This window comes from Rhineura floridana, chromosome 22 (assembly GCF_030035675.1).
Source record: "Rhineura floridana isolate rRhiFlo1 chromosome 22, rRhiFlo1.hap2, whole genome shotgun sequence".
In the NCBI taxonomy this organism is placed as follows: domain Eukaryota; kingdom Metazoa; phylum Chordata; class Lepidosauria; order Squamata; family Rhineuridae; genus Rhineura; species Rhineura floridana.
In genome coordinates, this window is record NC_084501.1 from 10,306,586 (window position 1) to 10,331,592 (window position 25,007).

General features: G+C 45.1%; 1 protein-coding gene across 3 annotated transcripts in view; it reads left to right on the plus strand.

Annotated features, from left to right (window-relative positions):
- Window positions 1–7,971: 7,971 nt before the first annotated feature.
- DNAJC4 (DnaJ heat shock protein family (Hsp40) member C4) overlaps window positions 7,972–25,007 on the plus strand; it is a 65,204-nt gene continuing 48,168 nt past the window's right edge. Inside the window, exons 1-2 of one of the 3 annotated variants that reach the window (XM_061605665.1) lie at window positions 7,975–8,045; window positions 17,263–17,444. The gene's annotated coding sequence lies outside the window, so the exon portion shown is untranslated. Of the gene's footprint in view, window positions 8,059–17,262; window positions 17,445–25,007 lie in introns of all 3 variants that reach the window. The other 2 variants (XM_061605664.1, XM_061605666.1) reach the window with 2 other exon arrangements.

Below are 25,007 nucleotides of genomic sequence, written 5' to 3' on the forward strand. Positions count from 1 at the left end.
TTTCCATCCACCATTTCATTTGTGCTAAACATCTGTGTGTGCACACCCCTCTGGCAATAGCTCCATTCAGTAAGAGATTTGACCCCCAAGAGGATGTGTGTAATCTGATTTGTAATTGGCACTAATTAATGTTGTTCTCAGTGGGAACATTTCAATGGGGGGGGGCTGATAATAATTGGGCGAGGGAAAGGAAAGGTGTATGTGATCAGTTCCTGTCTCTGTGCATAAAGGATGCTACAGTACAAAACTGGGGCAGCCATTTTTTCATCCTGCCCTTGCTCTTCTGCCTTTAAATAGCCATTTTCAGTCTGCAGACAATTATGCAGGGAATAATACTGTGGCAACGCTTTTTTTCCCTCAGTGCTGTGGAAAAATATTTACCTGATGATTCTTCTGTAGAGCAAAACTGCATAACCGCAGGTTTGGCTTTTTCTTTTTACTGGTCAGTTGGGAACCTCAAAGCCAGCTAGGCTGTGCCCTGGGATTGCCTTTTAACAGATGCAGCAATAAACAGGCTCAGTTTTTCAAGGCACCTAACACAATAGTGCTTCCCACAGCACTGAAAGCCAGAGGAATCCTGTCAGAAGAAAAGAAAAACAGTATTCTTAATTCTGTATATCCCAATGTCTTGCCTAGTCCATCTTGATGGAAGTCAGAATTCTCAGAATAGAACTGTATGAAAAGCCAAAGGCAAGAGAAGCATGGTTGCCAACGTTTGAACCAACTATTGTCCAGGACTAGGGAACAGGTTTCGGGCACCATTCAATGCAGTGAAGGCTGGTCTGTTAGGGTAAATGGGCAGAGGTGAAGTCATCTGGGATCTCAGGCAGTCTTAGACCCCCTTCCTTTTTTGGGAGCAGGTTCTCAGCAGGGTCCCTTTGTCTCCAGCATCCTACAAACCAATCAACATGAAAGAGGAGTGTGTTAGCTACTGAGAAGAGTCTTCTAACATGCTTCCTTGTCCTTTCCTGCTGATTGGAGCCGATCAGAGTGAAAGGAGTTGAGTCAGCCACCGAGAAGGCTCTTCTCAGCAGCTAACACTCTCCCCTTTTATGCTCATTGGCTCCTAGGGATGTCTGTGTTGTGGGAGAAGGCGTGAACAAGGATCTCATTTCCAACCCAGCAGCAAAAAGGGAGGGAGGGGGTGTGGCTGTGACTATCATGACGGGCCCCTGCACTTCTGCATTTGCCACTACACTACTGTAAATAGGGCTATGCCCCACCAACTTCAATCTGCCCCCAGTCAGCCCTTCACCTGCCTGTTTTTCTGCTTACAATCAGTCCAATGAGGTGGCCCTTCCTGTCTGCTTCTTACTCAGAGTTGCCCTTGTACAACTCAGCATGGAGGAGGATGGGGGCAAAATTGGAATGGGTTGGTTCTGGCTCCAACTCCTGTTGGGCTCCCTGCTTTCTGTCCCACAAGTCACCACTGGTTATATGGATACCAGCCATCAGTGGTGAAACGGCGACACATTTTCAGTTCAGTTAATTTACAGCTGAAATTGGCATGCTATTCCACCAAGTTGCGGACCATGAAATCCCTTTAATTCTCCATCTAAAACTTCCACTGAGACACAGTACCCCCTGCCTGATTAATAGCCGAAGCGGAATGAAAGTTGATTGATTCAAGCTGAATGCAAAACAAGCTACGTACCTCTGGCTATTTTGCTTTTTTCTAGGGGCCCAAGTCTCTATTCACCCGTTATCCATATATTCCAGGGATAAATCCCCATGATCTTAAAAATGCAGGCTACCAAAGGCTCTCTAAACCTAAATGCAGTTTTTGTATTATTATGTGTTGCCACAGAAAGCTGCTGTGTCTGCTGTCTGTTGTGCAAAGTTTGTTTAAATGTTGTTGTTCATTTGGGAATCCAGGGATTTTAAGACTTTACAGATGGGTTTCATGGAGCAACATTTGACATTATGAAATGCGTGATAACTCCCATTTTCCTCAGGCCTGGCTGTGAAATAGAACACAGTGAAGCTGTGGTGGTTGGTGCCCATTGGAACTGGGTAGTGTGGAAGGGAGGAAGGGTAACAGTAGGTGGCACCAGAGCCCATAGCAGAACCACCCCCTGACTAGTTACAAACAGAAGAAGAGCCTGCTGGGTCGGGCTAGTGACCCATCTAGTCCAGCATCCTGTTCTCACAGTGGCCAACCAGATGCCCGTGGGAAGCTCACAAGCAGGAGCGCAACAGCAAATTTCTGCTCCTGTGGTTTCCAGTAACTGGTATTCAGAAAAATATTGCCTCCAATCATGGTCATAAGTAAGAAGGCAGGAAGTTGGGGGCTCGCAGATACAGACTTGGGTAGGTCGGGCAGTGCCCCAGCTGCCCAAATGAACAAGCCTCCACTGCAAGAAAGAAATGTTTCCCTGCTTCCTTTGTGAAGTTGCAGACTACTGCTATTTTTGGGTGGGATTCAATCACATACTGGCACATTCACGTTGTGCAATCAATGTTGATTTGGCTCTCTTGTGCAACAAAACCATTCCCTCCTCAAAACCTGGCTTTTCGCAATAAAGAAACCAATAAGCTTTAAAGTCTTTTTAAAGGGGATTAGATGCAAATAATGGACCCATCCCCGATCCTGATGCTTCATGACTGCTGTGCTACCTGAAGCACTAACCCACTTGAGCTGCGGGATGGGTGCCTATTTGAAGGAGACAACATAGGTACATAGGAAGCTGCCTTATACCATTGATCCATCTAGCTCAGTATTGTCCACACTAGATGTGGGGAGCCTTTGGCCCTGCAGATGTGACTAAACTACAGTTCCCATCATCCCTGGCCACTGGCCATGCTTGCAAGGGCTGATAGGAGTTGTAGTTCAGCCACATCCGTAGGGCCACAGGTTCTCCACTCCTGGTTTACACTGACTGGCAATGGCTCTTCAGGGTTTCAGACAGGGGGACTCTCCCAGCCCTATCTGGAGATGCTGGGGATTGAACCTGGGACCTTGTGCATGCAATGCAGATACGACTGCTGAGCTAGCTACAGAACCCAGCTGCTTCCCGTGGGGTCTGCCACATCACAGCTACCCTTTCCAAGCTGCTACCAGCCCTTTCACCATTTGCACTTTACATTTGTTATTTCTGCCCATCAGGTTGTGCTTGATGGATTGGCGTACCTCTTCTGCCTGCTTGCCACCCCTCACAGCAAGAACCTTTGCAGGGACACATGTCAAATGCCAGTGGCTGCAAAAGGTGCTTGGTTTTTGGAGACTTGTCAATGGAGCAAAATCCTTGGATCTTGTAAAGCACTTCTGGAGCTGTGCTCTTTCAAGAGAGAAGCCAGTCTCGTGAGAAACAAGTCAAATGGGAGAAAGGTGCGAGGTCCAGTGGAGACCTGGCCCTGATGTTCTTGTTGGCATTATCCTGTTTGTTGCTGTGCTCAGCCTCTGGAAGAAGAAAAGCCGGATGACATAACTCGAGTACTAGTGGGAAAATGCATAAAATAAAAATTTATACATTCCAAAAAAGGGGTGATTAGACAAACTCATAGTGGAAAAATCTATCAGTGGTTACTAGCCACAGAGACCTCCTCTGTCGGAGGTAGGGATAAGGGAGAAACTTGATTCAGTCTCATTTAAAGCCAAATCTATCCATTTTGCACTCTCCAAAACAATATCAGAACGGAAACACAGGCATCCTTCAAAACTTGCACTTATCCGAAAGTTGTGATGCACTTCTCCAAAATGCATTTACAAAAATGAACAGATCGGAGAATTCGCTCGCAAAAATGTCTACATTTGTCAAAACTGCATAGAAAATGCCTTTATTAAGAGAAATTTCTACTAAAATGCTGAAGATTTTTCAGATTAGGAGAGCCTGCTTGCAAAAATGTGTACATTTGTCAAAACAGCATACAAAAATGCCTTTATGAGGAGAAATTTGCACTAAAACGTTGAAGAATTTTCACAAGGATTTAAAATAAACAAAACCCCACACATGGCTGCAGCAGTGTGGAGAACTGATGTTAAGATAGGAAACGTAACTGAGAGAATGGAAATTGACAGACCATTCCATCCCTAGTCAGCATGCCTCTGAATCCCAGTGGCTAGGAGCCGCAAGAGGGGAGAGCTTGTAGGCCTCCCATAACGGGCATCTGGTTGGCCATTGTAAGAACAGGATGCTGGAGCAGATGGGCCACTGGCCTGATCCAGCAGCCGCTCTCTCTCTTTGGATGTTCTTATGAGTGTGTTTGCAGCCATTCTCCACTTACGCTTTACTTGGATATTTGTACATAAGCCAAATCTTAGAAAAACACCACAAAGTTTTGAGCGTTCTTTCTTCTTCAGAGGAAACCTAAACTTCAAGTAGCTTTGCGCCTGCCTTGAATGGCTGCATCTGCTCAGAGAAGAGTGCATGACTATATGTCCCTCTCTCCGTCTCTCTTTATTCTTTAACCTCACCTTGACATCATGTGGGGGTCCTGCCCCTTGCAAGTCCCTGTTCCCTCGGCAACGGCACTCCTCCTTCTGACACTTCCGCTAAGAAGCCCTGACTGGGCCCATTGTAGGGGGATCCCCAGTCAAGAGAAAGGGGACCATTATCCCTCCCCCCCACTCTTCGCCAGTGAATGGGTGAAGTCACTGTAGCGGTTTTGACAAAAGGGCGTTTTGTCAGCAAGATCCCCTCCTGCACCCTCTTCCCTTGGCTGCTGGCACCATTCCCACAACCTTTGTCACTGAGCGCTTGTGATCCCCGCTCTCCATCCTTCTTTCGAGACAGCACGGCTTGCTGTGGAACTCCTTCTCAAGCCAAGACAGACAGGTCTGGCACGGGCCCTGGCATTTCCTGCCTGTAAACCCCTGGATTTTGCTTGCAGTTCATTTGCCTTTTTTTTTTTTACAAAAGCAAAGCATCATTAGCATAGTTTGCGTCAATGGTTGACCTGAACTCCGTGTCTGGATCAGAGAATGTGTGTTGACTTCAGACATCTCTGGGCTACTGTCAGGAAAGCAGTGTTCAATGCATACAAGTTGAGGGCAGTCGTTTGTTTGAGGAAGAGAGGTAGTTGATGCCACAGACCTCAAACCAATGTTTGAACTGACCCCTGATCCTGTGCCTTTAGCCGATCCGCTAAAGACCTGGTTACCTTAAGGACCATCTGGTCGCATATAGACCTGCCCAGGGTCCAAGACAGGGGTTGGGAACCTGTGGCCATCTAGATGCTGCTGGACTCCGACCAATGCGCATGGCCAATGGTTAGGGATGATGGAAGCTTGTGGGCCACATCTAGAGGGCCAAAGGCTCCCCATTGTAACAATATGAAAGAACTAGATATAGCCTGAGTGAGTTGTGTTTCCTGGGAGGAACCAGGAAGAAGAGCAAGACTCGCTGCTTCTGGTCTGAGGAGAAAGAGGTCACAGACTGAGACAGCTCTGTAAAATCTTATTTAATTAAAGTTTAAGTTTGTTTATAAAGCAGAGCCTGTTTGATTCTGCAAGGGGCTAAAGAACAACCTTGAACACTGCTCCATCACTGCTCTAAGATTTATCTTGGAGGCTCTGCCTTCTTCCCAGGCCCTAAGGCTGATGAGCACGAAAGATGAGGTCTACCCAACTGATGGCACCACAGCATTGGCTAGTTTGTGACGCAATATGGCTAGCAGCCGCTGTGCTGTAAAATACCTATCTGCACTGAGCAGGGGACTGGACTCGACGGCGTTATAGGCTCCTTCCAACTCTACTGTTCTATGATTCTACCTACCATAGATCTAGAACATCGTCCCAGTGGACATCCAGCTGCTTCTGTCGTCATTGTCTTTTACGCAAAGATTAAAACCATTCAAAAACCCATTTAACTTGATTTCAATACTGTAATGTGTAATTCTGCTCCTGTGTTTAAATGGATTTCATACCAATTGCTGTGTTAGATTACATTATTTTTAATTTGTATTGTTTTTAAGACTGCATCAGTGGGAGACATGAGAATCAAAGCTCATGCCAGAATACTAGCTCCATCAGGCACCTCTTACCCATGGTCATTACAAGAATGACTATTTAAGAACTGGTGCCTGAGTTTGCCTGTTTGCTCTTCTCTCCCTGCACCTATTCCCTTGTGTGTCATGTTTTTTAGAATGTAAGCCTGTGGGCAGGGACTGTCTTGCATCAATTAACTGCATGTGAGCCACTCTGGGAGCCTTTTTGACTGAAGAGCAGGGTACAAATACAATAAATAAATAACCAAATACATATGCTGTTTTAACACTAATATTGTATAGTCATTGTTCTAAGGCACTCTGAGGGCTCTGTGAGCAGAAGAATGGGATAATGATGATTGTATGATCATGTTTAGGTCTGTGCCACAATTTCTGTGTCGATTTCTGCATTTACATGTTCTGATTTCTGCAGAGGTAATTTGGTTGGCCACTGTGAAAAGGGGGTTGTATTCAACCTGCTCAGAGTAGACTCATTGAAAGGAATACACCTAACTTAGCCAAGTCCATCAGTTTCAGTGGGTGTACTCTAAACTGGATACAAGCCAGGATGCTGGACTAGTTGGGCCCTTTGGTCTGATCCAGCAGCCAGGCTCTTCTTATGTATTGCTGAGGCCCTCAGAGGGAGAGAAAACAGCAGTCCTTCCGTTGTGCTTAGATGCAGCTCGATGACCTGCTGAATTTCTACCTGTCATGCAGCTATGAAGAACTTTGGAGAACAGGAAGTTGAGACTGTCCAAAGACCATATCTGAAAGGCAAAGGACTGGAGCATGCCAGGTTGTTACCAGTTTTGGCCAGGTGGCAACTTAACATATGTTGGGAGTAAAGCACCAACACATGTCACAAGCGACCTGAATTGGGAGTGGAGGGATAGACAAAAAGGCAATCTATTTTTCCCTCTGATGATGCCTCTTCTAAAGCATTTGTTGTTTTTGCAGGCTTTGCTCCTTCCCTTCTTCTCTTCCTGCCTTTGTTCTCAGTCAGTTAGTAATGGCTGCTTGTGTACAAGGCTGCATGGCTGCTTCAACACATATGATTTTACTTCTTTGTAGTCATAAACTAAATTTCTTTGTTTTTTAAACTACCAGTTTTATATCTATTGGCGGTGTTTTCACTAACTGTGGTTATTCAGTACAGTTACCAAACTGTAATTTAAAAAATACCTCTGTGGGTAGAGCTGGGAACAGGCTAGGGGGATGGAGCCTGGTTGGTTTTGGGGGGGGGCAGGAGAGGTCAGGGGGTGGAGACTTAATAAGGTCTGTGAGCTGGAAGTTCCAACCACACAGGCAGACCCTAATAATTGTGTGTGTTTGTGTGTGTATAGAATTACAAAACTCAAAATATCAAAAGCCAAATACTGAAAAGGCACTCTATATGTGATCAGAGGCACTCTTAGTTTCTTTTTCTTCATGGTCTTCGATCAAGGCAAGAACAGGCAACTCACACAGTGCATCTGGCCCATTTATGAATGTGGTCTGACCCTTTCTTCAAGTGGATTGAAAATACACCACAAAGTAAGCACCTCACAACCGATTTCAGGAGCATCTCCCAGAAACATGGAAAATATATATTTTAATGTAAGGTTGCCACTTTTTTTTTAATTAGCTGTGATAAACACATATACACTGAGCATGCAAACCTTTCCTGTAGTGTGAATTTGAACCCAGGTCTCCATGGAGTTCTCCTGCTGAATTTCTGCATCTCACGCAACATAAGGAGGGGAGGGGACAGAGGCAGTGCGTGTCTGTGAACAGTTAGTTCCTAACCCAACCACTGGGCAAAATTATCCATTTTTATATCTATCACATGTTCCAGATAACAGATAGAAAAGCAGAAGTGGAAATGCTATCCGTGGCTGCAATCGTACCTGGGAGTCAACCCCATTGAATTCAAACGAAACTCCACTGGGGCAAACGTTCTTAACCAAAGGTTTTAGGTTAAACGTCAAAGTCGTGCATCCCTGCTTAAGCCAAGGGGATTGAAAGCGCCCGGATGTTACTTATTCCCTCCTCCCTTTTCAAAAGGGGCGGGTCTAAAGTGCAGCTGGGGACTTAGAAGAGGCGGCGGTATCAAAATGGCGGCCGTGACCTGCGCGCCGACTGTGAGTTTCTATGGTAACCGCCGTGTCCCGACAATTACTACTCCCCTTTGTCCTCCTTGCGTCTCCCCCACCCTTGTTCTTTGGTGATGGTTTAATTGTGTTCAAAACAGTTATTTCCCCCCTTCTGTTCCTTGTCCCCCCTCCATGCAGCATTTGCCTCACGATTCCTGTCTTCTGTCTCTCCCCTCCCCCACCGTTGGTTTTAGGATAGTGTCATTCCCATTTCCTATCTGGAAACATCTGCCAGCCTTTCTATGGTTCCGCCCTTCTGATTTTTTGACACCCTTCCCCTCCTAATTATTCAGCATAGGCCGATCACATGTGTGGATTATTATTATTATTATTATTATTGTTGTTGTTGTTGTTGTTTATTTCTACCCTGCCTTTTGGCCAAAAGGCCCTCAAGGTGGCTTACAAAAAAAAAATTAACACAAATATAAAAGTACATCAATAAAAACAATACAATTTACAAAAAACAGCAGTTACAACATCCAATAAAATACATTAACAAATCACAAAGCAAAACTTCACTCCTCTCTCTTCTTGGCCTTCTAAAAAGGGCCCAGGAGAAAAGATGGGAGGCAAATGCACATCTCCAAACCAGCAGAGACACACACAAAGCAAGAAAAGCCCCTCTAGAAGGAACAGAGAGAGGAAGCCGGCCCAGCAGTGGCAGACAAGGGAAACAGCAGCGGAGTCAACACCATCCTGGGAAACATGTCTCTCCGGTGAACCTTCCCAGTCTAGGTTCAAGGCACACTCTCCTCCACACTCCCGGCACATCTGATAGACAAAGAAGCAGGACAAAGGCTTGAGGAGGAGGCTGAAGATGGCCATGCTGGTGCTGAAGCGGGTGGTGACAAGCAGCGAGGAAGAGCAACACAAGCCGTGGTGGCAAGCACACTTGGCACATTCTTTACCAGTGATGGGCAACAGCTTGCTTCCACTGGAGGTTTCATTGTGGATCAGGCTCCATTTCTACCGAGTGTTTTTCATTATCCACAGCAAGGGGGGGGGAGTAGTTGATGCAGCCTGAGTAGTGCTAGTGCAAGCATTCAATCTATAGTATCTATAGACATCTATAATATTAACTAGAAATTAGGGATAATATGGGAGGTTGGATCCCCGATAAGTTTGTTGAACTTAGCTCCCAGTGACTTCAACTGGATTTATGTTAAGCCAGGGGTTCCCAAACTATGGTGGAGCTTATTTCAGGTGGTCTGCAGAGTGTCAGTAAAAATAAAAATTTTAAAACCCATACAGCATCTAGCACAGTGCATTACAATTGCTGCAACAGGCAGAAAAACAATTAAATGTCCTGCCAAGACCCTCAGCAATTTGGGAATCACTGTGATAAGTCATTATTAACTTGTGTCGGTGGTTTCAGTGGAATGTCAATGCAACTATTATTCATTGTATGTTTATTAAATTTATATCCTGCCTTTCCTCCCGAAGGAATCAGGGTGACACACATTAACAACAAAACATTTTAACAACAATAAAAAGCATTCTAATGTAAATGTAAATGTACTGCCTTCAAGTCGATTCCGACTTATGGCGACCCTATAAATAGGGTTTTCATGAGGCTGAGCAGCAGTGACTAGCCCAAGTGAGCTTCATGGCTATGTGGGGATTCTAACACTGGTCTCCCAGGTTATAGTCCAACACCTTAACCACTACACCACACTGGCTCTCAAAAAGCATTCTAAGAACAATTAAAAACATTCTAAAAATAGTTACAGTTAAACCATTCTTAAAACAGATGCAGACAAAGCATTCTTCCAATTAGTGATCTCTGGGTTGCCAGAAACAGTCTCCTTCAGCCACCAAATGCATAGAACAGGCATGTTTTCAAATTCCTCCTAAAAGTCAATAACGATGGAGATAGATGCACTTCACTGGGTAGGTTAGGCTGCAATCATAATGCCACTTACTTGACAGTATGCCCCACTGAATTCAGTAAGACTGATTTTTGAGTAGACTGCACTATTAGAAGACTTCCAGATGGACCAGTTATCTTGCAAACAAATATTTGAGATTCTGACATGCACACAATGTGCTTGATTGGCACACCAGACTCCATATATTTAAATCGCATCCAACGCACATTTAAAGCACATGACTTCCCCAAAGAATCCTGGGATCTGTGGTTTCCCCCTCACATAGCTACCATTTCCCACCACTCTTAACAAACTACAATTCCCATGATTCTTTGGGGGACATCACATGCTTTAAATGTGCGTTGGATCTGCTTTAAATGTATGGTGTGGATCTGCAATACCATTGTTTCCTGTCCACTCCAGTGGGTGGTCCTTGATGGTATGTTGTGGCCCTTCTCCTCCCTTGCTACTATCCTCCCCCCCCCCATTCTCTGTTAAGATTTCCCCATTCTGGGCATAGTATTTCTGTACCTAAGCATGCACTCTTAAAAAAAAAAATCACAGACCAAGGGTGCTTCCAGACTGTGCCTGTTTTTGGATGATATTCAATAGCATAACTACAAATTCAGGTTGTGCAAATTCAGGTTCTGCAATTTGGCTCTCTTGTACAACAACACTGTTCCTCCACTGCCCATTGCCAAAAAAATGAGTTTTTGCAGTAAAGAAAGTGGTTGGGAAATGCACTGGAACTTATGGGATTAACACTTGCTTGGCGCAACTGTCACCTGACCACCCTGCAAATCAGAATAAGTGCTCAATAAATAGCCAATGTCATCTAGTCTCCTCACAAACTGCACAAACAGATCAGGATGAATCCTCCATAAACAGGTTGTCTGGAAGCCCCATAAATGTTGTTGTTGTTGTTATGTGCCTTCAAGTCGATTACGACTCATGGTGATCCTGTGAATCAGCGACCTCCAATAGCATCTGTCATGAACCACTCTGTCCAGATCTTGTAAGTTCAGGTCTGTGGCTTTCTTTATGGAATCAATCCATCTCTTGTTTGGTCTTCCTCTTTTTCTACTCACTTCTGTTTTTCCCAGCATTATTGTCTTTTCAAGTGAACCATGTCTTCTCATTATATGTCTAAAGTATGATAACCTCAGTTTCATCATTTTAGCTTCTAGTGATAATTCTGGTTTAATTTGTTCTAACACCCAATTATTTGTCTTTTTGCAGTCCATGGTATGCACAAAGCTCTCCTCCAACACCACATTTCAAATGAGTTGATTTTTCTCTTACCCGCTTTTTTCACTGTCCAACTTTCACATCCATACATAGAGATTGGGAATACCATGGTCTGAATGATCCTGACTTTAGTGTTCAGTGAAACATCTTTGCATTTGAGGATCTTTTCTAGTTCTCTCATAGCTGCCCTCCCCAGCCCTAGCCTTCTTCTGATTTCTTGACTATTGTCTCCATTTTGGTTAATGACTGTGCCAAGATATTGATAATCCTTGACATGTTCAGTTTCTTCAGTCATCCACTGAGGTCTTTCTCTCTTTTTAACTAGAGTTGTTGTCTTTTTTGCATTCTTCCTTAACAATGTCTCTGACTTTACTCCATAGTTCTTCTGTTTCTTTGTCAACTAAGTTTAAAGCCTCAAATCTGTTCCTTATTTGATCTTATATTCTTCTGGGATGTTATTTAAATTGTATTTTGGCATTATGATTGCTTTGTTCTTCTTTAGCTTAACTCTGATTTTCAATATTACCAGTTCATGATCTGTACCTCAGTCTGCTCCTGGTCTTGTTTTCGCAGAAAGTATGGAACTTCTCCATCTTCTGTTACCAATTATATAATCAATTTGATTCCTATATTGACCATTTGGTGATGTCCACGTGTACAGTCGTCTTTTCGGTCGTTCAAAAAATGTGTTTGCAAGAAACAAATTATTGGCTTCACAGAATTCAATAAGTCTTTCTCCTGCTTCATTTCTATCTCCTAAGCCCCATTTCCCCATAATTCCTAGTTCTTCTCTGTTCCCTACTTTTGCATTCCAGTCCCCCATGATTATCAGCACATCTTGTTTTGGTGTGTGACCAATTTCTTCCTGTACTTCTGCATAAAATCTCTCTAATTCCTCTTCTTCTGCGTTTGCCATTGGAGCGTAGACTTGGATGATAGTTATGTTGATAAATTTCCCATTTAATCTCATTAATATCACTCACTCAGACCTTGCATTATAGCTCTTAATTGCTTTTGCTACATCACTTCTCACTATTACCAGCCCTTAATTATCGTGTTTTGCTTGTGCTTTTGTATGGAGAGAACATAAATTTATTTTATTTGTTTGTTTCATTTTCTTCACCCTGACATGGAACTCAAGGCAGCATTCTGGTTTCCAGGCAGTCACCCATCCTGACACTGGCCAGGCCCAGACCTGCTTAGCTTCAGCAAGGTAGCAGGCTCTTGTGCTACCAGACCATACCCTCCACTGCTTAGAAATTCTGCATATTAAGCCATTTGTAAATACCTGAAATAAATAATACATTTGGTGGGGGGGGGTTACAGGGTTTTACTGTCTTCGTTTTGAGAGAAGTGACATGACTATCAAGGGGTGAATGTGAGCATTAGATGGAGGGACTAGACGATATCTGAATCCAAAACTCTTCCCCACAGCCCGCATATATTGAACAGATTAGCAGATAATCTGTTTCAATTTCATGGCAATCTTTGTGGGATGGGAAGCAAAATGCAAAAAGCCAAAGAGGAAATCTGTTTTTAACTAGAGTTGTTGTCTTTTTTGCATTCTTCCTTAACAATGTCTCTGACTTTCTTTCACCCGATTGCTGTTTGTTTTGCTGCTGCACTTAAGGATTGCCAGGAGTTCTCTTCTCTCTCTCTTTCCCTGCCCCCCCTATTTGGGAATCTAATTTTTTTCTAACTGCCTGATGAAGCCTAAGTTTGGGTTTAAACTGGACAAAAGTGGACATAACTTTTGTAGGTCAAGTTGAGTTTGTCAGGGATTGTGACATTTGAGACAAGCAGTTAAGAAAAGCCAAAAACATTCTTGAAGTTTATGGCTTTTTTATTATTGTGCTTGAAGATAATCCTTATTTATTTTACTACGTGCCCAGTTACATCAGCTTTAAACACTTCAATTTGATAACCATCTACAGGCAGTGCTGTTGCCTCACTGTGTAGCTTTTCCTCCAGTTGCACAAATCAGGCTATGTAAATCATTCTGGCTATTCTGTTTTCATTTAAATGGCCATGAACCATTGGGATTCCAGTCCCCCTCCCCCTCCCCAAAAAGTAGGCACTCTTGTATGTCCTAAGTTAGCCCCACCTCTTTTGTAGGAAACTCAAGATAATGTGAGTTAAGTTCTTTTGGGGCACAGAAAGCATTGGGTCAGCCTTCCCCAGCATGTGGCCCTTCAGATATTGCAGGACTGCAACTCCCATCATCCCTCACCATTGGCCATGCTGGCTGGGGCTGATGGGAGTTGGACTGAGAACTCTTCCTTGAGCAGTTGGAATGTCCATAAATAGTCCATAGCACCACAACAGCTCAGCCAGTAAAGGTTAGAGGTTGAGTTCGTCTAGACTTTCTGAGTATCAGTGGCTATTATGTGACACCAGACACCAGAGGTCCATCTAGTATGGTGATGGGGACCCTCTGGCGTGCCAGATGTGGCTGGACTACAACTCCCATCATCCCTTACATTGGCCATGCCGGTCCAACAACTTCTAGAGGTCACCAGATTGGCTGCATTGGGTCTGTGCATTCTGGAAGGCAGCATGAGACAGTATGAGATTGGCCGAGCCAGGTGTAAATATCAGGAGCTTGGCCTTTTGTACTTCCCTGTCCGACAGAGCAGAACTTCCTCTGGGGAAGGGCCAAAGCTCAGTGGTAAAGCAATGTGCTCTGCAGGCAGAAGGGCTTGGGTTCCATCTCTGGCACTTCCCAGTGGCTAAGACCAGGAAAGACTTTTCTGTGACCCTGGAGAGCTGTTCCCATCCAGACAGTGGAATGGTGAACCTGCAGGACCCTCCAGAGGTTTTTAGACTCTAATTCTCACCAGCCCCAGGCAGCATGGCTAATGATCAGCGATGACGGGAGCTGTAGTCCAGCAATATCTGGGGAGTTGCGTGTTCCTCCTTCCTGGTGTAGATAGTATTGAGCTAGATGGATCAATGGGATGCTCCTATTCTCTCTCACAGCGCTACAATTCCTAGAGTGGGTTAACAGTGTATCCTTCATCCCAGGGAACTCTGGGAATCTTAGTTCTGTGAGGAGAATCAGGGTCTCCTAACAGCTCTTAGCACCCTTAAGAAACTACTGTTCCCAGGATTCTTTGGGGAAAACCAGGGCTGTTTAAAGTGGTATAATACTGCTTTAAATGTATAGCACAGATGGGACCTTCCTATGTTTCTGCCCAATTGCCAGGCTAGTGATTTCTGCTCAAGGTTTAGGCAGTCAGGGAGCTTGTAAAACTCTTGTGAGCAGGCGGTTTGTTTGTCGTTGTGTGCTAGGATACAGTCAGTTCTCCCTGGGGTAACCCAAGGCCCCCTTGCCCCTGGTATGGGGGTAACACTGGAGCAAGAGTTGGCAATGTGGTGCCTTTCAGATGTTGCTGGACTACAACTCCCATCATCCCTCACCATTGACCACACTAGATGGGAGCTGTAGTCCAATAACGTCTAGAGGGCATTGGGCAACTTGTTGGCTACCCTTGCACTGAAGCAACACTGCTCGGTCTCAGCTCTGTTTTTCGGTATTTCCTGTGGTGGTTTAAACGCAGCATGCAAGCGACAGCTTCAACATCATTTTGTGTGCAACCGTGCCTACCCCACAGGGGACGCCATGCCTGCCCATTTTAAATAGCTATCAGACACTTCAAAATATTCCTTTTCTTTCCTCTTTGTCCCTGTTTTCTTTTAAACAATTGTTGCTTGAACCTCTTCGATCCTAAATTCCCGTGTGCTACTCAGCTCCCTGGGGTGCAACAAGCCTGCCCTAGTTTAATAGGCAGTGCTTTCTTGTCATTGTGGGAGGCTGTGTGGATCCAGAACTGGCCTCCACAGTCACTTATGGACCCACTGTTAAAGACCTTACCCTGGAAGACAATCTTACTGGGCCACAAGTGATCGCCAAGGAAGGAAGGATTGCCGTGAAAGCAAATGGCCTGTGGGTTGCAGCTGCTTTGTTTACTTGCAAATACACACATATACATATGTATTTTTAAAAGAAATGATTCCAGCAATAAAGCTGCAGAGATGGATTGGTACCCATTTGCTCCGCTGGCCAAAAAGAGTGGCGAGCTTTTAAAAAGAGAGATACTGCCTGTGTGTGTGTGAACCATTCTAATTAGCATGCCGTTTGAATAGTCTACAGCTGCTATAGCACAGTGGGGAGGAGAGCATGGCTGGGAGTCCAGAGTCTGTGAGTTCAAATCCCCGCTCGTGTCTCCTGGGCGTCAAGGGCCAGCTAAAGATCACCCCACAGGGAATGGCTCAGGGGTGACGTGCCCTGCCACCTGTGCAGCCGTGGGCAAGGTGCATAGTCCCAAGGAGCCCAGTTGCCCCCCAGCTGGCAGCTGCAGACAAGGAAGGGGCTGGCTTGTGCAGCTGTGGCAAGCTGAGTAGGCCCTAGCCAGCTGGGGAGGACTAGCCTCAGGGAGGCAATGGTAAACCCCCTCTGAATACCTCTTACCATGAACGCCCTATTTATAGAGTCACCATAAGTCAGGATCGACTTGAAGGCCATTTCCATTTCCATTTTTGAATAGTCTAGTCTAGTGGAAGTCGCTTCCAGGCACCTTTCCAATCAACTTGTGAAGTGCCGTTTGGCTGAAATTTCTCCTTGGGGAGGTTGTGAGCAGGTTCTTCCGGAACCTTTTTGCCTTTGCTGACACATAAGCCAAATTTTCCCCAACCCTCCCATTTGCCAGATTTCCACCTCACTCAAACTGTGCAGACGTAATCCTTCATGATGGCTATGCGCTACCTCCACAGGTGGAGGCAGTATACTTGAATACTGGTTGCTGGGAATTGCAGATGGAGAGGGCTGCTCTTGTGCTCAGGTCCTGCTTGCAGGTTTTCGTAAGCATCTGGTTGGCCCCTTTATGTTCTTGTGTTGCTGTTACATTTATATCCCACTTTTTCCTCTAAGGAGCTTAAGGTGGCGTATATGGCTCTTCCCATCCCCATTTTATCCTCACAACAACCCTGTGAGGTAGGTTAAAAAACCCCAGACTTTTTGTGGATTAGAAAGTGACAGGGAATGGCACTGAGAAAATGTGGGATTAAAGAATGATTAACGGGGAAGAGCAGGAGGAATGCTCATTGCTGTCTAACACCCCAGCAAACAATAGGATACCAGCAAAGACTGGATGAAGTCTGCACGAGCTTTGTGCAATGGGAGGAGCTCTCATACGGTGCTGCTGCAACAATATCTGTGTGCGTCATTAAAACATGTTTTTTACCTATATGCAAATATAATCAACAAGTAAACTAAAGATCATAGGGTCAACCAACTTGATATTACTTCAAATGGGTTGCGTCCCTGCTTGGGCAGAGCCATTATGGGCTCAGATCAAAATGCGACCCCTTAGCCAACTAGGGCCGTAAAATCTGCTTTTGAGTGTTAGCTGCTGTTAGGGATGGGCGAACCTGTCAATTCTGGTTTCTCTCTGCTTCTCATTTTTTCTGTCTTCAGTTCAGTGGTCCACATTTTCACATCAGTTTTATATTTTAAAGTCCTCATGAAAATTCAGCAACATTTTAGTGCGGATTTCTTCTCGTACGCACATGTTTTTATGCAATTTCCCCTAAGAAAATACACATTTTTGCAAGCAATTTCCCTTGTTATAATGTGTTTTTATGTGTTATTTTTCTTATATATACATCTTTATGCACACTTTTCCCAAGTATATGCATTTTTATATACGTTATTTATTTAATTCAGAGCTTGGAAAAGTTACTTTTTTTTGAACTACAACTCCCATCAGCCCAATCCAGTGGCCATGCTGGCTGTGGCTGATAGGAGTTGTAGTTTTAAAAAGTAACTTTTCCAAGCTCTGATTTATTTATAAAAATATTTGTATACCGCTCTTTAGTTAAAAACATCAAAGTGGTTTATAACACGTTAAAAACAGCCCTCACCGCCATAGAATAAAAACTTAAAAAATATAGTAAAAACACAGGTCAACTGGAGAAATGTGAATTTTGAAGGATGGCTATGTTTCGGTTTGCGTATGGTTTCAGAAAGTGCAAATTAGATAGATTCGCCTTTAGATGTGAACTGAATTGAATTTTTCCCTTCTCCCTAGGTGTCGGTGCCTGCACCCACAACTGCCCTTTTGGGATTCTTGGCTTGGCACTGTTTTATCTGATTGTTTGTTTGTCCTGATAACCAGGGTAGAATTTGTTTTGAGCCAGATGGTGTTTCTGCAAACTCCGAAACAAGAAGAAACAAACACTTTAGTGCTGAGTTGGCAGAAAAGAATGAGAGGTTTGTGGAAATGTATGTGGCTGGCCTACCTCGTTCTGGTGGGCTGTGAAGGGGGGCTGGCAATTGATACTGCTAGCAAAATATTTATTTAATTTATCAGTGATGTTTATGGACCGCTTTATAGGAAGTGCTGTAACTCAGTGGTAGAGCATCTGCTCTGCATGCAGAAGGTTGCGTGTCTAATCCCCAGCATCTCAAGGTAGGGATGGGAAAGATTCCCATTCTAAAACTTTGGAGGGCCACTGCAGCCAGTCAGTGTAGGCAGTACTGAGTTAGATGGACCCACTTCCTATGTTCCTATGCTTTTCAGCTGAAATCTGCTAACCAAGAGCATTTCCAATAATTGGGAGTGGGGATTGCAGCCAAAAAAAAGGCAATTCAATTAAAACCATTTTTAACACCCACAATGTTTAAAAGTACATAAAGTAAAAAAAAAACCCTTCTCTAATACCTGGTCCTTGCCTGTCTGAGGAAAGAGTCGAGCAAATACCACATAAGGCTTTAGCAATGTTCCTGGGGAGAGCATGCCAGAATTCTGGGGCCACCATAGAAAAGGCCCTGCTTCTGGAGAATGACAACCCTATCTCCCTTAAGAGAAGAACCTGGAGCAGAGTGTCAGGAGGGGATCTCAAGGCCCAGGATGGGCACTTACAGAGGAGTAGGTCCTGATGAAATATTACTAATACTGTCCAGTGCGACCAGCAAAAATAAAGCTGACAACACCCCTTAACCACCTCCACATAATCTGCACTTTTTCACATGTTATCCTCGCAACAACTCTGTGAGGTAGGTTAGGTTGAGAGACTGTGACTGGCTCAAGGGCTGTGTACACACCAGACATTTAAAGCACATGGATTCCCGCAAAGAATCCTGGGAACTGTTCTTGACCCCTCACAGACCCCTCACCCTTGACAAACTGCAGCTCCCAGGATTCTTTTGAGGAAGTTGTGTGCTTTAAATTCTATGTTGTACATGCAGCCAAGGTCACCCAAAGGACTTCATGGCTGAATGGAGTTTTTAACCCAGGTCTTCCAGATCCTAGTCCAAAACTCTAACCGTTATACCACCACTGGTTCTGTTTTTTAGTGTTTTATTCTTACATATGTACCAGATTGGTTGGTTATCCTATTTTTTATTGTACCTTATCCATATAGCTGGTATAGCACAGTGGGGAAGAGAGCCTGGCTGGGAGTCCAGAGTCTATGAGTTCAAATCCCTGCTCGTGTCTCCTGGATATCAAGGGCCAGCTAGAAATCACCCCCACAGTGAGTGGCTCAGGGGTTACGTGCTCTGCCACCCGTGCAGCCGTGGGCAAGCGGCATAGTCCCAAGGAGCCCAGTTGCCCCCCAGCTGGCAGTTGCGGACAAGGAAGGGGCTGGCTTGTGCATCTGTAGCAAGCTGAGCAGGCCCTAGCCAGCTGGGGAGGACTAGCCTCAGAGGGAGGCAATTGTAAACCTCCTCTGAATACCTCCTACCGTGAAAACCCTATGAATACAACAACAACAAAGGGATTCATAGGGTCGCCATAAGTCGGGATCGACTTGAAGGCATATAACAACAACAACCCTGATAATGGTATTGATGAAGGGTATGGTTATAAACCTTTAAAATAAACAAAGCATGCATAAATAAAGAAAACCATTCCTGGGATCAGTCTTTGCATCATGCTCACAAACACACACACAGCCTGCAGTCCCTGTGTGGGTAAATGTGAGAGAGTGTATGGGGTAATGGTTAGGGTGCCTGACTAGGACCAACGGGACCTGGTTTCAAATCCCTTGGCTACAAAGCTTGCAGAGGACCCTGGGACCGTTCCCTATTTCTCAGGGCAGATTCTCGAAGCACACGTCTTTCCCCCAAGAATCGTGGTAACCATAGTTTACCCCTTGCAGAGATACTATTCCTAGCACCCTTCACAAACTACAGTTCCCAGGAGAAGTCATGTGCTTTAAATGGATGGTGTAGATGTGACCTTATAAGTCTAAGCTACCTCACAGAGTTGCTGTGAGGGTAAAATGACAGGAAGTGTAGGGTAGGTGGGAGGGGACCATGCTTGCTCTCCTGAACTCCACGGAGGGAAAGGCAGGATGAAATGGCGATAAATAAACAGGGAAAGAATGGTAAAGAACTTCATCCACCGAAATTATTTGTGACGAGTTGGTCTTGCATAATGGGAGGGGCTCAAGCAGCTGGGCTGTGAAACAGGGCCTCAGAACGGCTTGCTAAAAATACACTGCTGGTGGCATCCAGGCAGTCAGCTGGTGCCCTTTTTGCAGGGCAGTTTGCTCACGCAAGGAGATGCAGTCGTTTGTTTAAAGAGCATTCTCCTGAACTTTTACCCTTGCTTGTACCCTTCCCTGCCCCCTGCCCCCATTTCGCCACCCATCTTCTTCTTACATAGAGAAAACGAGCTGTTGAAGCTAGAGGGGGAGACCGATGTGAAGGAAATAAAATATGATTCCTGCAAGCTGGCATATCAGGGATGCCATGCTTTGCCATTCTCTGACAAATTTTGTTATCACTAGGCTGCCCCACTTCCCAGTGTAGGGAAGGGCCATGTAGCTCAGTGGGTAGAGCATCTGCTTTGCATGCCGGAGGTCCCAGGTTCAATCCCTGGCATCTCCAGGTAGGGCTGGGAAAGAGTCCCTGTTGCAAACCCTGGAGAGCCGCTGCCAGTCAGTGTAGACAGGACTGAGCTAGAGGGACCAATGGTCTGACTCAGTACAAGGCAGCTTCCCGTGTCTTAAAGCAAGGGTGGGGAATCTTTTTGGCTCCGTGGGCCAGATGCTTGTCAGAATCTGCCTCAGAATCAGGCTCACCTGTCAGTTACCTGACATTGGGTGCCAGGTGCTTTGAAGACCCAAAGTTGGGATTTCAAAGCACTTTGCAAGGCATAGCTAAAACAATTTCCCCCTCTTCATTTTAGCAGGGGTTACCAATGCAAACCTGCATGGAAACATGCTGAGCTGAGCAGGAATTAACCCCCCACTCATCAGCTGATGAGCAGGGGGTTAAGTCCTGCTGCTTGGGCTGTGCGTCCCTATTCCCTCTGAGAACAGGGACACACAGCCAGTGTAGGAATTAACCTATTGCCCGTCTATCAGATGATGTCATGAGTGGAAAATGGTCTCACGAGTCTGCTTGGACCCCCTGGTTGGCAAAGTTTAGTCTTAAGGGAAGGGCCGTAGCTCAGTGGTTAGAGCATCTACTGTCCATGCTGAAAGTCCCGTGTTCAATCCCCAATGCCATTCCAGGTAGGGCTGGGAAAAACTCCCTGGCTGAAACCCTGGAGAGCTGCTTCCAGTCACATAGGCAATACTGAGCTAGCGGGACCAATGGACTGCTTTCTAGGTTCTGTTGTGTTATATTTTTAACTTCAGAAGCACCCAATGTCATCCAGGGGAGAGATTTGGGTTGGGGGGAAGTTGCAGAGAGAGAGAGGAAGCCAACCAGCCAGTGATCTGTTTTTATCTACAAATGGCAGGAAAATGTCAGCGATCCACAAGCCACCCACCCCGCTGTTGATGTTTTTTACAGGTCTTTCCTCATGCTGAGATGGTTTTCCTCAGCTCTGCTGTTTGTTTTAGCACCGTGGCTGTGGGTTGTGGGGGCTGGCTAGCCTTGCATGAATTATGTGGCAGCTTCCTGATTTCTTAAACCCCTCATCAATCTGTCAGCTCGGGGGCAAGCTAGCTAGCGGGGTTTGGCTCTGGAGAAGATGATGAGAAATTATATATGGGGGGGGAATTGTGTGTTGACAATTTGCAGTGATGGGACGTTACAGAGAAGGGGGGTCGTGGGGTGGCTGCCATAGCAACAGCTTAACCGAGTGACAGGCCTACAGATGGAAAACTGCATCTTTATAATTTTTGGCTCTTGATTAACGTTGCACCCGACTGTCCCTGGCTGCTTCAAGGTCAGTGTGAGATAACAGCCACTTGGCCCCTCCAGACTATTGTTTTTGTGTGTGTTCTGCAATGTGTCATTGACACAGTAATAGTGCGTTAGTGGTGGATTTATACTGGACTGTCCACACATCACGTTCTGTGATGCACAGCGCTTGGAATGAACTAGCTTGGTTTATCGAAGTTCACTGAATTAGTTCAGAAATCTCTTAAATACACCTGGAAGTAATTCCCATAATTGCTGATTGAAATGAACATGAATTAAATTTGTTTTGGTGTAGAACTTTGAATGTTTTCTAGTTCATCTTTCAGGTTCGTTCTCTTAACGTGTGTTTTTTAACCTCTAGACCCTTTGGGCCTTTACAAGATATCTGAAGCAACTGATGGATGTTGTTGTTATTAATAGTAATATTTCTTACCTACCCTTCACCCTTAAGGTCCCAGGGCGGATGACAGCAATTTAAAAATACGATATTAAAAAAAGTTCAAAACAAATTGCAGTCACAAGAGTAGGGTGGGTCTTGAAAATATTTATGCAGGTGTCAAAGGCCAAGGCACAGAGATGCTGCATCATCATCATCATCTTCTTCTTCATCTTCTTCTTCTTCACATTTGTATACCGCCCCATAGCCAAAGCTCTCTGGGCGGTTTACAACAATTAAAAACATTAAAAACAAATATACAAATTTAAAAACACTTAAAAAAAATTTTTTTAAAAAACAATTAAAAAACTTATGACAGAAACTGAATGATGAAGGTGCCTTTCCTCTGCAGGGAGGAAATTCTACATCTTAGTACCCACTTAAATTATAAATATAGGTTTCATTTTGCTTTTCTTGTGACATGCTGTGGTTCATTAGGACTGCTGTAATCTGGAAGAGCAGATTGTGCTGTTTCATTTTTATTACATTTTTTCCTTTTTATATTATTGATGGCCTTTTGTGTAATGGATGGCTTTGACACAGCTTAGGGGCTGCCACAAAGAATTGCCTCTCCCCTGGGCCACCGCCTCCCACCAAATGTCAGAGGATGACGGAACTACCAAGAGAGCCCCCTCTGAGGAACTTAACACCCAGTGGGGTCTGGCGGCCGTTCAGATGTTTGTGACCTCAGTCAGTTAGAGCCAGTGGCGACTGGTGGCTCTGTGTCAGTGGGGCAGTGGTATCTGCTCCAGGTTTTAGTCCAAACTTTTAAGAAGTAGATTCCACTGCCCCAGTGATGTGGAGCAACCAGCTGCCTCTGCAGAAGTGGTGTAAGACTTGTAGTGCTGTATGGCCTTAGTTTAGGACTTCATTGTTTAGGCCTTAGTTTAGGACCTTCAATTGGACCTGGAAAACCTTTAGCATTGCTGACGGATGGAGGTCCAGCCTCTGGTTAAATGCCTCTAGCGCAGGATAGATGACCACTTCTACTTTTGAACCGCTCTTAGCTTTAGAAACTTTCTTCTAACACTTATTTATTCATTAAATTTATATACAGCCCTTCCTCCTAGAAGTTGCTCAGGGCAGCAAACCACAAATGAAAAACGCTAAAAACATCTTAAAAACAATTGCAGTACAGATGTAGACTGGGATAAGGTCTCTACTTAAAAGGCTTGCTGAAAGAGGAAGGTCTTCAGCAGGTGCCAAAAAGTCAGCAGAGACAGCCCCTGCCTAATATTTAAGGGGAGGGGAATTCCAAAGGGGTAGGTGCCAGGTCCACTTCCTGTGTTGTGTGGAACGGACCTTCTGATGAGATGGTATCTGCAGGAGGCCTTCACATTGGGTATATAAGGGGTGAGAAATCTGCCGAGTAATCGAACAAGCAATAGAATATTTTCCTTGACCAGTACTATATATGGATCCAAAAAAGGTCAAGGTGATATCAGAATTAAATATAAATCTATGTTGCTTGCAGGCTTCCCACAGGCATCTGGTTGGCCACTGTGAGAGCAAGATGCTGGACTAGATGGGCAACTGGCCTGATCCAGCAGCCAGGCTCTTCTTAGGTTCTTATACATAAAACAACTTCAAAATTATAACTTTATATAAACAATATCATAGCCCAACGGCCAATATATTTACCTCCGATAACAGTGCAGTACCCTTGACAAATTGAATACGTGTGGATACACGAATCAATTTAAATGAAATAGCATGTGCCATTGCATGAAATAAATATTATCCAAACCCAATATCTGTAGCTGGATGCATTTTGGCTGACATGTCTTCTTCAGTGGCGGATAAGACGACAATTGGAGCAATTGTACCTCTTAAGAGGTATAATCATCTGAAGTGCTGCAATAAAAAAATTCTTTCCAAATGGAACAATACAGACTTCGGGGACTGTCAATGGATACAAGCCATGGTGGCTATGTTCTTCCTCCACTTTGGGAGGCCTCTGAATGCCAGTTGCTGCAGGCCACAAGCTGTTGCACTCTGGTCCTGGTTGCCCGCTGGGGCATCTGGTTGGCCACTGTGAGAACAGAAGGCTAGACTAGATGGGCCTTTGGCCTGATCCAGCTGTAGGGCCCATATGTTCTGTCAGGCAGCACTGGCCGGCCGGCCCACCCCCCAAGGATTTTTCCTTTAGGCAGTAGATGCCATTTTCTCAGACATCGAGAGAGCACCATGTTGGCTACCCTGCTCTAAGCCCTGGCATCTCTATGACAAATGCCTTATTTGTTCTGTATTGGGAAACAGGGTGGAAAAGGAGTTTAATTTTTAAATATAAAACAAATTGCTGTGCTAGGATTGCACCCTCTTGATCTTGCCATGTTGGGTTTGTTGACGCTGGTCAGTGACTGATTTGAGCCCCTTCCCCCAGGTTTGAAAGAACCGGCAGGGGGGCAGTCAGATGTCTCTGTCGTTTTTCCACACTTTGCTGCGCTCTGGCCAGGAACTCACACGTTGTTATATTTTTCTTGGCTCCTTGTGCCTGTGTCAGCTTAGCGTTGTCCCTGCATCAGCAATAGATTCTTTATAAGACCTTCATCTCGCTCTCTCGCCCACCCCCTACGCACACCATGGGCCCAGAGCCAACTAGTGGGAAATGCCAGACCGAAGTTGGCCCTACATCAGGGATGGGGAACCTGTGACCCTCCAGACGTTGGTGGACTACAAATCCCATCATCCCTGACCAGTTGGCCATGTTGGCTGGGACTGCTGGGAGTTGTAGTCTGACAACATCTGGAGGGCCCACTGAGTTCCCCCATCTACTGCACAGGCATGAGGAATCTCAGGCCCGAGAGCCAAATGTGGCCCTCCAGGCCTCTTGGTTTGGCCCTCGGAACTCTCCTCCAGGCCACATCCCTCACTGGCCCTGTTTCACACCTGAGTGCTTTTACCTGGCTGGCCTGTGTCCTTGAACTCTGATCATGCCTCTTGCTTGCCCGGATGGAGGTCAGAGAGGGGTGTGTGTGTAGAAGCTGGCCTACTGTACAGATGTAACATTTACATTCATTGCTCCATCGGCTTTTGCCCATCCCGGCATGTGACTCTCAGGAGGTTGCAGCCAGAGGCTGAAAAAGGTTCCCTACTGCTGATGCAATAGATAACACTGACCTACCTTGCAAGGCTGTTTTAAGGACAACTGAGGTTATGTATGCATGCAAATTACTTTTAAGACCCTAAAGAGCCACACAAACACACATCTGGCAACTAAAATCCCAATGTCCTTC